This window comes from Lampetra fluviatilis, chromosome 21 (assembly GCF_964198595.1).
Source record: "Lampetra fluviatilis chromosome 21, kcLamFluv1.1, whole genome shotgun sequence".
Taxonomy (NCBI): Eukaryota; Metazoa; Chordata; class Hyperoartia; order Petromyzontiformes; family Petromyzontidae; genus Lampetra; species Lampetra fluviatilis.
Window position 1 is genome coordinate 12,225,096 of NC_136295.1, and position 11,330 is coordinate 12,236,425.

The window sequence follows — 11,330 nt, forward strand, 5'->3', positions numbered from 1 at the left end:
GTCCCACCTGATGACGGACGCTTGTGTTGCACCCGAAACGTCGTGACTTAATTTATTTTATTTTAAACCTACGTGACTTTACCGAAAGAACCAAAGAGTATGGATCCCAGCAGTCACGAAAACTTCAAATCTAGAATAAAAGTTGTTCGTACGGTAAGACCTCGCTTAACGTGTGTTCAGACTATAACGCGTTTTCGCTGTAACCTGGTTCTTCCATTAGGATAAAAGTTTGGCCGTTACAACGCGAAACGCGCCCGTTATAACGCGATACGTGCACCGTTACAACGCGGTACGTGCACGTTATAACGCGATACGTTTACCGTTATAACGCGGAACGCGCCCGTTATAACGCGGAATGTGCCCGTTATAACGCGGTTTCTGGGTGGTCGAACTAATTTCTTGAGCTGCGGGATACAATACCCTCAGTTATTTGTCTCGACATCTTACTCTGTACGTTACGTCGTATCTCGCCAAACTCTATGGTTACATTATTTATAGCCAAATTGTTTTCAGTTAACGCGGCATTTTTCAAGAACGCATCTACCGCATTAAACGAGGACTTACTGTAAATCGAAACGCATGCATTTAATTTCGAGTGCTGCCATTAGGGTTCACACCATTGTATTTAACATCTCTCTCACACACACAATCTGGGACGATGAGGCGATTACTCAACTACAAGTTGTATCAAGACTACGTTTAGCGGTCGACTTTGTGGGTCACCTTTAAACATGTTCATGAATATTTTTTATTCTTCTTGGTTCTTTCGGTATTTTATTATTTCCCTTCTACGTGACTTTACCGAAAGAACCAAGAATATGAATCCCTGCAGTCACGAAAGTTTTAAATCAAAATGTTCATGAATGATCCGTATTATTAGCTTTGTTTGCCTGATGGAAATGAGGTTATGTTAATCTGGCCACACACACACGCAGCTACCTAACTGCTACGTTATAATACGATGCAGGGGAATAATCAAGTACAGGATTAGTACACGGAGCATTGGTAAAATGTTCCCTTTCACAAACCAAGCGTTGGCCGAACGTTCCATGTTTATTGGAAGTGCGTCGTATAATCCAGTACAAAACACGCCGCTTCTGAGGAGCGCGGTGAACGTAACTCAACGGATTCGCGTACGACGATCCACAGCGACGACAAACAATACAAGTGAGGAAATAATGAGGAAAAGGTAATCATTTTAATCGTCATGTTTACCTGAAACGACGGATCGAGTCTGAGGAGAAGCGACTCAGATCCAGGAACCACTTCCCGCCAAAACTCGACTCCCGGCTCACGTGGGTGGGCGAGTTCACCGCAGTGATCAACAATAAAACATGTTTTTATACCGCAGTATCATTCGGTTACAAAAACAAATTAAATTGATATAAATAATTACTTGAAATTGGGTAAATACGAAATGTTTGATTGTTTGTAATTACTGCAATTAGGATGCTGCCTGAGACAATTAAAATAATGGAATGGTCCATTCGGCTGCGTTTGTGTGGGGTCCCTTCGCGTTTGTAAACGTTTATGACCGTCAAGGTTTAATGTAACGCCCTTATTACGAGTAGGATACAAATACGTATAAAGTATAAATGTAAAACAAGTATAACATAAATATAATTTTACATACACATATGAGATCGATGTATTGGTTAAGGTATAACTATCGCTATGCACCCTGGTTTCTTCAACTGCGTCATGGTGGCCGAGTGGTTAAGGCGTTGGACTCGAAATCCAATGGGGTCTCCCCGCACAGGTTCGAATCCTGTCCATGACGAGTATTTTTTGTAACTGAAAAACGTACATTTCCAGAAGCATTCACTTGCGAAGGTTGTTGTTTGAGGATACATTAGCATTTTTTTGTAAAAAAAAAAGATGCCATGTTATTGAGCAAATTAAATCTTAACCTAACGTGGCCTGCGGCTGCAGTGCACATTGGCTGCCGCAATACATGTGACCGCCAGGTGGCGCAATGGTCTACCTTTCTATTACGTCGTCTGTCCGTCAACTAAATAATAAGAATATAAATAAATAAGAGCCTTTCAGGAGGCCTGAGTTAAAAAGTTGTAGAAAGTGCCCCCCCCCCACAGAATTGGGGGTAAAAGTTTGATTCAACTGGTTTCCAAAAATTGTCGAGCCCCCCCAAAATGTTTTCACTCCCCCCGCCCCCACATATTTTTATTTTGTAGGCATATATTCCTACATACAATAGAGTCAGTAGTATCTACATGCCTACACACCCTACATACAATAGAGTCAGTAGTATCTACATGCCTACACACCCTACATACAACAGAGTCAGTAGTATCTACATGCCTACACACCCTACATACAACAGAGTCAGTAGTATCTGCACACATGGGAGGGGACATCAGTGGGGACGAGGCGTCAAGCCCTCCGCAGGAGTTAGAATAAGGCAGGAGGAGGTCGGCCACCTTGTAGCAGGTTTAAACGCTGCTGCTGGGATGTCACGCTTATAATTCACATTTTATACAAAACCATGATTAACAACGAGTGGCAGAGAGACGTTGATTGCTCGTTCTCTACAGAGTCTTGGGACCGTTTTAAGTTTGTCCAAAATTCAAAAGCAATATTTCATGCTTGACAATTTTCATTCACTCGGTCGGTCATCCTTGAATATTTTCGTGAATAATTTTGTAAATGAACACGAAATTGGACAGGGGGGGGGGGGGGTCCATTTCGTTCACTGCGCCATGCTCCCACGTTGCACCGCGCCGCAACCCATTGGTCTGTACCACGGTGGCACCTTCGCCCCATCATCTCGCGTCCGGCATCGTAACTTCACGAGCCAACACAACCGGCTGGATGGCGGACGGGCGAGAGGGATGTGGGCAGGCCTGGACGACTGGCCATTCGGGCAGCAGCCCGGGCAAGTGCTCACTGGGCCCGTCCATTCCGAGGGCCGGTGGGCCGGTCTGTGCGGGGAAATTGCAAATGAGATCAGAGTAAATAAATGTTGTAATTGAAATGTTTTATTACCTTTCACGCGTACGCCTCATTGCTTATTTACGCTCTCAGTTGGGATTAAAGTCCCCATATATTCGGCCGCCAAAAGATTCTTCCTCACCGGCCCATTTGTTTTTTTGGATCAGCCCAAATGGGCCAATGAGGATCGCGTGGCAATTTAGGCCGCTGTGTTTACAAATGCCTGGGCCGATTTTTTAGTTCACAGTCCGTCATTGGATTTGGGCATTGGTGGCACCCGGCTGAAGCAAAGGAGGCAAAAAAGCCTAAGTTGTTCCAGGGGCCTCGTATTAATTTATGGCTGCACCGTTGGGATGAGTTTCCGATTTAATAAATACATCGTATTTCAGATCTCTAAGGAAAATGTTGGATCTTGTTCAGAGTTTCGGATCGTTTACACGACGTGCTCATGTCAAACGCGGTTGTGCTTACACAAAGTCAGGACCCGGTGCCACGTGCCACGTGCTCTTGATGGGAATGGTTATGCCATGAGATTGGCCTCACGGTGACGCCACGATTTCAGACTCAATAAAAAAAAATGTTTACCCATCACCCAATATTTCAGATCTCGGCTAAATTTTCAGACATTTCAGATTCATATGAAAAGCAGTCAAACGTCCACAGTGCACCAAACATCATCTATAACCAAAATCCTTAAAAAAAACATTTGTAGAATATCACCGTAATTATTTCACACAACTGTGATGCTGTATAACCAAGTTACGCCGCTTGTCCGTTCTAAAATGTTTGTTGTCAGGCGACGCACCCAAAAATAAGTTCTGCTTCGGGCACCCAGTGGGCCGGCACCACCAATGGATGTATGGGCTGGCCATGGGGGAGGGTCCGGGTTCACCATGGTGATCTGCACCCCCTTGGCAGCAGCAGCAACAGCACCGTATAGTGTGACTACGTTTCTAAACGAGGCTCGCACGCACCATGCACCGTCTCACTTTCACCACGCACGCCAATTGCATTCGCGCAAACAACCGGGCACACGGGGGAAATGGTGCCTCCAATTCTTGCACGGCCGTGGGAGGCTCTGATGGAGTGACTGACGTTGCTGCTGCTGCTGCAACTGCAGCAGAGGAATTGGACGCTGAAGAGGTCACCAGAGTGTGGATCAGATGCACTTGCAGAACGTGAAGAGCTTATGACTAATGCGCGCACACACACACACAAAATCAGCAGACACGCAGTCAACACGCCATCAGCACATACATCTTCACACAGACGGCCCAATCGATATTTTGCCATGTGTACGTTTTCTAATCAGTGTTCCTTTTTTAATTTGTCAATCCAATCGAGCATTTATCTATACTTCTTAGTGCACTCGTGAGTTTTTGTTCCAACTGATTCATCAATGTCCATGTTTTTGATCATTGTGTCACAACAATTATTTGGGCTAAGCTACGTTGGCAGTGACGCACAAGCACACATCGCAAAGCAATTCAACACATTCCTCAAGAACGCTGCCTTAAATTATGTAAGAGGTGATGTTTCGGGCAATGGCCCTTCTTGACAGCACACAGAGAGGCCAGGGAGATAAGTAACCTCTCCGAGCTCTCGATGATTCACCCAGGACATTCGGTCCACTGCCTCATCGCCGACCCCACCGCCTTCCTGGCTTTGACCTGCCACGCTCGTTACGGGACTCGCGAAGCAGGTCCCATACCGGCCACCCCGCGGCAAGCGTGACCAACATCCATACTCTTGATGTGGTCAGCGAAAGACCCAGTCATCGCAAATTGCCCACGAATGCCTCCCCACCAGTAATCGACGGTAGACCCAGAGACCTCCGTCCACGCTACTGATGAAGCGGCTGTCGCCTGGGTCGGCAAGATGAGCAGACGATGATAATGAATCATCATCATAATAAAGGTGTCTAGCGGATGTGTCTTTATATACGGAGAATGTGTTTATATCGCAGATACACAACATATAACCCCACGAGTCACATGTGGCAATACTCTGGGCTGTAATTATAGTTGCTGATATATTTCCACAACAATTACATTCATAAATGGGGCATCAGCGCTTCAAGTGGCACGCATTATTGCTTCTCAACCTCACCCATAAACAAGACCACGTGGCGCAAAATTTCACATCTCTCGACTCGCTCCATCACTCTACTCCCCTCCACGCACTCTCCTGCCTCTCCCCTCTCATCTCACTCTACTCCCCTCCACGCACTCTCCGACCTCTCTCCTTTCATCTCAATCTACTCCCCCCTACGCACTCCAGCTACCAAGGCCTTCCATTGGAACCCCAAGTCGAGTTTTGCTCGTGGGAGGTCGCTCCTTTCCCCAGCTGCTTCCATTGTTTTAAAGTTCCATCCACTGGTAATCTCCACTGCAGAGCGCCTCTCCCTGTTTAACTTCATGATAAACACCTCCACCTTCCTCTTCTATTCTGCCTATGCTCTCGAAGTGAATTTTAACCTCTACCATAGTTATATTTTATCCCACTATCTTTTTGGTCGTAACTTTGATTTTTATTTACCATTTCTGGGCAGTAACTAACCCTAACTATCATAAAGACTTTACCATAACCAAACCTAACGAACCTTAACAATAAAATGTGCGCTGGTGGGAACAAATCTTAATTTCCATGGGGGCACAAACGACGCTTCCTTCCTTCCGTCCTGGCAGAGGGTAGCAAGCGTTGGCGAGGTGCGGTGGCATCAATAGCTTTGAACATGTGAGTGACATCTTGATCTTGACAAACATTCACTGAATGTTCATTCCGCATAGGGAGCAAGTATTCATCTGAACCAATATCAATTTACGCCGCCTCTTGGAGGCTATGACGGTGGCTGGCTGCGCTAAGGCCATATCGGACGACCGCGCAACACGCGTTTGAACGTGACTCATCGTAAACCTTAACCTTGAGCTAAAGTTGGGCTTTCAGTGGCGGCAGACGCTGCCACGTGCTCTGGCACATTTGGCTGTGGCAGGGAATGGCCCGTGACCCCACTGCTGGGAGGATAAAAAAAAGATCCTGGCAGAGCTCCGCTTGAATCTCCGGCTCGCGTCCACCGCAGCCTCAGAGGCATGGGCACGGCGCTGCGTTTTTGTCCGCGTGGGCAGTGCTGCGTGTGTAGAGTCACGACATTGGGCACGGAGGGCGATCGGTCGCTGCGAATTCCTGGTGTTGAAGCGTGCACCGAGAGAAGAGGCAGATATGCTATTACGTGGATCGGAAACGTGGACATTGGCAAAAGTGACGGAACAAAAAAATACAAGAGTGCACACAGCAGCATGGAGGTATGCGTGCTTAGATGTGCATTGCGAGACAAACAGATGCACACATGAAACATTATATATTTTTTATTTTACCAGGCTAAGGGCCCACTGAGCTCTGTCTCTCTTTTTCAGAAGCCACCTGGCCACAAATGATAGCTCAACGAAGTGGTGTATCGTGTGTAAATGTATAGCAGCCAAATACTCTAAACGCGTGACGTTGATTCTAAAATGTGGAGGGGAAAACCGGAGGACCCGGAGACAACTCCACGCGGCCACGGGGAGAGAGACACGCAAACTCCAGATACATGGATGTTAGGGTCGGGATCGCACCCACGACATTCTGCGTACCAAGCGAGGTAGTTCACATCTCGCCATCGTGGCGCCCTCGGCGAGAAAGCATGCTCAGGTTAGAGAGAGATCCTCCTGCCTGTGAGAAAAGTAAGTGGGCTTGGGCAGGACTGATGGCCGGTGGGCGAGACGAGCGTTGGAGTGGCAGACAAAGAGGGGAGCACGCTCGAGAGGACATCCATTGCGGAGATGGAGCGATAAAACCAACGAGACGCGATCCTTGGCCAGGGCGAACAAACCTCGTGCCAGGTGACTGGCCGGGCGCGCGCGATGGTCGCTGATGGTCACCGCCGCTATTCATAGACCCCGGGGCCTCTACTGGGGCCGGATTAAGGCATGGGGGCTTCAGGGGCTTCAGCCCAGAGGGCCTTCGCCAGCTGGAGGGCATCCAGAGATTAAGTGAAAAGTTATTTAATTTGTGAAAGCTGAATTTTATTTGTTGTTAGCCTTTTAAAAATAAATTTTCTTTTTCTTTAACTTTGTCCAGAGATGAAGTGAAAAGTTATGTAATTTGTGAATGCTGAGTTGTATTTGTTGTTAGCCTTGTAAAAATACAGTTCATTTTTCTTTAACTTTGTTTTCCTTTTGAAATTATTACTGGGGGCCTCACAGTATCTGTAGCCCAGGGGCCTACACAATCTTAATCCAGCTCTGCTCCTGGCCCACCGCCGCGCTCAAGGCTCTCCGAGGAGTGGCGGGGGACACACGCATCTCGCTCTGACTCAGCAGACGTCGGCAAAACCTGCGGCGGCTCCCGGAGCCGCATGCGGACGGCTCTTTTGATGGACTGCTTCCTGACGTCACTTGTTAAGGACCACCTTCTCGTATTCACCACCATGGTGGCATTGCGGCTCTTGGAGTATTCGAGTTTTTTGTTCTTTCTTGATTTGAAGCTTTCGTGACTGCAGGAATCAATACTCTTTGGTTCTTTCGGTGATGTTTGTTCTTGTTTTACCGAGCTATCATTTGTGGACAGGTCGCTTCGGACAAAAAGGAGCTAATATCTCAGTGGGCTTCAACTGGTAAAATAAAAATAGTTTGGTTTTATTTTTCAATTTTCGTGTTATTTGCTTAACCTTCTTATACACTGCACTCATATCGTGTTTTTGTCTTCTTGTCCTATAGGACATCTGTGAAAAAAGTTTTATAGCTCATCGGATTCCTCCAGTGTGAATACAGATTCTGAACTTCGGACCGTGTGTTTATCGTTGAAATTGTACCGTGCTTTCGGTGCCACGTAATAATATAAAGGATTTAACTGAGTTTGGGTTTTCTCGTTTGCGCTGCGTAGCTCCCCGTTTGGTATCTCCGATTGTGCGGCGTGTGGTGGCGTTCAGCGTGGTGTCCGACGTTTCGCTTCACGTGCTCGGAGCTTCTTGAGCATCTGCACGTGAGGAGTTCCGTGAAGGTAGCTCCCAGCACGTGGGGTAAAACGTCGGACATCGCGCCGACCAAAACACGACGGGAACAGCCACGCAGCGCAGCGCAGAGGTGAAGACTCCATCCAGGTCCTTCCTAGAGAGGAGCGCAACCCTCTCCAACTGCGTGTGTGTTGGAGAACGTCCCACGGAAATGGATATGCCGGAACTGCTACTGAGAATAGTTTAAGTGAACATCCACCGTGGACATGTGGCGAATGACATCGTCTCGTGTGCACGGTGGCAGATAATTGGATTGCTACATTGTAGGACGACGAGAGGTGACGAGGATTTGGCGGTGGCTTTGATCCAGCAGTGGATTGAGCGTGGCTGCTGCTGCTGATGATGATGATGACCACTGCTGGTCGACACAAGGGTGGGGTGGGATGGGAGGGGGCAGCACCTGCTCTGCTAAAGAGAGTAATGCCCGTCGCATGACAATCAAACCGATATTTATACTTCTCAGAGTTGGAATCTAGCCAAATAAAGTGTCAAATCGACATTGTTACGGTCATCAACATCGGCTCGCTTGGCTTTGGAACCTAGTTTAATTGGAATTGTACGATGCTTAGCTTGATATATCTATTAGGATTTTAATTTAAGTTAATATTCGGTGGCTGTATGATTGTTTTGTCCGGAATCTGGGACCCCTTGAGCTTTATGGACCCTGAGCTTGTTCTTAGATGACTTATCGGGCTGCCCCTCCCTCCACACTCTCCGTAGCCTCACCCTCTCACCTCTAAACTCACCACACCCTGCACCTCTCACCTCTCCGCTCACCACAGCTTGCCTTGTGGAATTGGAGCGGGGAGAGAATGCCGGGCGCGTGCCCACGCTGCCAACTACCGGGTTATTTTTGAAGGCGAAGTCCCTAGGCCATGACTCTCACCTCTTCCACCTCGTCTCCACCTCCTCAACACATCTCCTCCACGCCATCTCTTCTCATTGATTCCATCTCCTCCGCCGAAACTCACCTCATCTCCTCCCTCCACTTCATCTATTTATATTCACCTCATCTCCTGCCCTCTATCCCACGTCCTCTGCAAGACGTCATCCTCCACTCCGTCTCATCTCACGTCCTTGGCGTCTGATCTCCTCCACCGCCTGCCTTGTCCTCCATCTCCTCTCATCTCCACCTCCGCGTCTCCTTCCAACTCCATCGCCCCATATCATCTCCTCCTCGCATCTTTCACACCATCTCTGCTCATCTCCAACTCGTCTCCATTTACACTTCCTCATCACCACAGAACTCCTTCCTATCATTTCATGCGCACCTCTTCACAGCTCCTCTTCCTCCCATCTGCGCCACATCATCGCATCTTCGTCCTCCTCCCTCCTCCTCTCCATATCTCCCCCACTGACCTCTCCGCCGCGGAGTCGAGCCGGCGACATCACTCTCAGCCCACGCACGAATATTCTTCTTTCGCTTCGCATGGCTGACGTGCACGCAGAGCAGCAGCGGCACTCTGACGTGCAGGCGCTCAGGCCAGCGGCGGGGTTCATCGCTGCGACGACTCGGGAGGGGTGGACTCCACCAAGCCGTGTCCACCTCCAGCCACTCCGCATGCATGCACACAGCGAGACGACAATGCAGACACACAGACGCACGCGCGGACACCACACACACACACGCACGCGCGGACAGGTAGCATGCACATTGTACAGCCTTCCCAAGCGTAAGTGCTGCTAACGAGCAGCTATGAAGGCCAGAGCACTAGGGGGTGGTTCGGCTAGCACCACGCCCGGCCACCTTTGTCTCCCAATCGGTGGTGTTTACGCACCGCAGGCTGAGTCGACCTGAGGAAGGCCTCGGACCGGTTAATAATGGAACGAGTGATGCTAGCGAGCAGCTATGAAGGCCGCCACGGCACACGGGGTGGTGGGTGTCCAATACCACACACAGACACACTCGCACAATGCGTATGCTCACGTGGGTGAGTGTCAAGGCTGTAGGAACGTCACCTGTGTCAGCAACACGTGGCATGTCCACACACGTGTGTGGATTCGTGGCATGTCCACACACGTGTGTGGATTCGTGGCATGTCCACACACGTGTGTGACACGTATGCAGCCCCCCCACCCCCCCTTCTCGATTCTCTAGGACTCTCCAGGACTCCCTCCAAAAGATCTGCGCTCTCTGTGTTTGTGTCTTTTGCTAATGGTGTCTCTCTCTCTCGTCTGTCTCTCTAAACATACTCTTGCGATATCCCTCCCCGTGCCGCTTGTGTGGGTGTGTCTGTCTCCGAGACTCCGTGTCTCTCTCCCTATCTCCGTGTCGCGCTCTCTGTCCCCGTGTCTCTGCCGTTCTCTGTCTCTCCGTGAATCTCTCCGCGATTCTCTGGATCTCTCATTGACTATGGCCGCCCCCCCCCCCCCTCCTTCTCTCTGCGTCTCAGTCTGGATTCTGTGTCTCTGTGTGCGTCTCTCTCCCCCGTCTCTCCGTGATTCTGTGTCTCTGCGTGCGTCTCTCCCCCCGTCTCTCCATGATTCTGTGTCTCTGTGTGCGTATCTCCCCCCGTCTCTCCGTGATTCTGTGTCTCTGTCTGCGTCTCTCTCCCCGTCTCTCCCTGATTCTGTGTCTCTGCGTGAGTCTTTCTCCCCGTCTCTCTGTGATTCTGTGTTTCTGTCTGCGTCTCTCTCCCCGTCTCTCTGTGATTATGTGTCTCTGCGTGCGTCTCTCCCCCCGTCTCTCCGTGATTCTGTGTCTCTGTCTGCGTCTCTCTCCCCGTCTCTCCGTGATTCTGTGTCTCTGTGTGCATTTCTCTCCCCGTCTCTCCGTGATTCTGTGTCTCTGTGTGTGTCTCTTCCCCCGTCTCTCCGTGATTCTGTGTCTCTGCGTGCGTCTCTCTCCCCGTCTCTCCGTGATTCTGTGTCTCTGCGTGCGTCTCTCTCCCCGTCTCTCCGTGATTCTGTGTCTCTGCGTGCGTTTCTCCCCCCGTCTCTCCGTGATTCTGTCTCTGCGTGCGTCTCTATCCCCGTATCTCCGTGATTCTGTCTCTCTGTGTGCGTCTCTGTCCCCGTCTCTCCGTGATTCTGTGTCTCTGTGTGTGTCTCTGTCCCCGTATCTCCGTAATTCTGTCTCTGTCTGCGTCTCTCTCCCCGTCTCTCCGTGATTATGTGTCTCTGTGTGCGTCTCTCTCCCCGTCTCTCCGTGATTCTGTCTCTGTGTGCGTCTCTCCTCCCGTCTCTCCGTGATTCTGTCTCTCTGCGTGCGTCTCTCTCCCCGTCTCTCCGTGATTCTGTCTCTGTGTGTGTCTCTATCCCCGTCTCTCCGTGATTCTGTCTCTGTGTGCGTCTCACCCCCCGTCTTTCCGTGATTCTGTGTCTCTGCGTG

The 11,330-nt window shown here is 49.6% G+C and overlaps 1 non-coding gene across 1 annotated transcript; it reads left to right on the forward strand.

Annotated features, from left to right (window-relative positions):
- The first annotated feature begins 1,698 nt into the window (after window positions 1–1,698).
- TRNAS-CGA (transfer RNA serine (anticodon CGA)) lies at window positions 1,699–1,780 on the forward strand. Its single transcript has one exon. It is a non-coding gene; the product is annotated as a tRNA-Ser (tRNA).
- The last annotated feature ends 9,550 nt before the right edge of the window (window positions 1,781–11,330 follow it).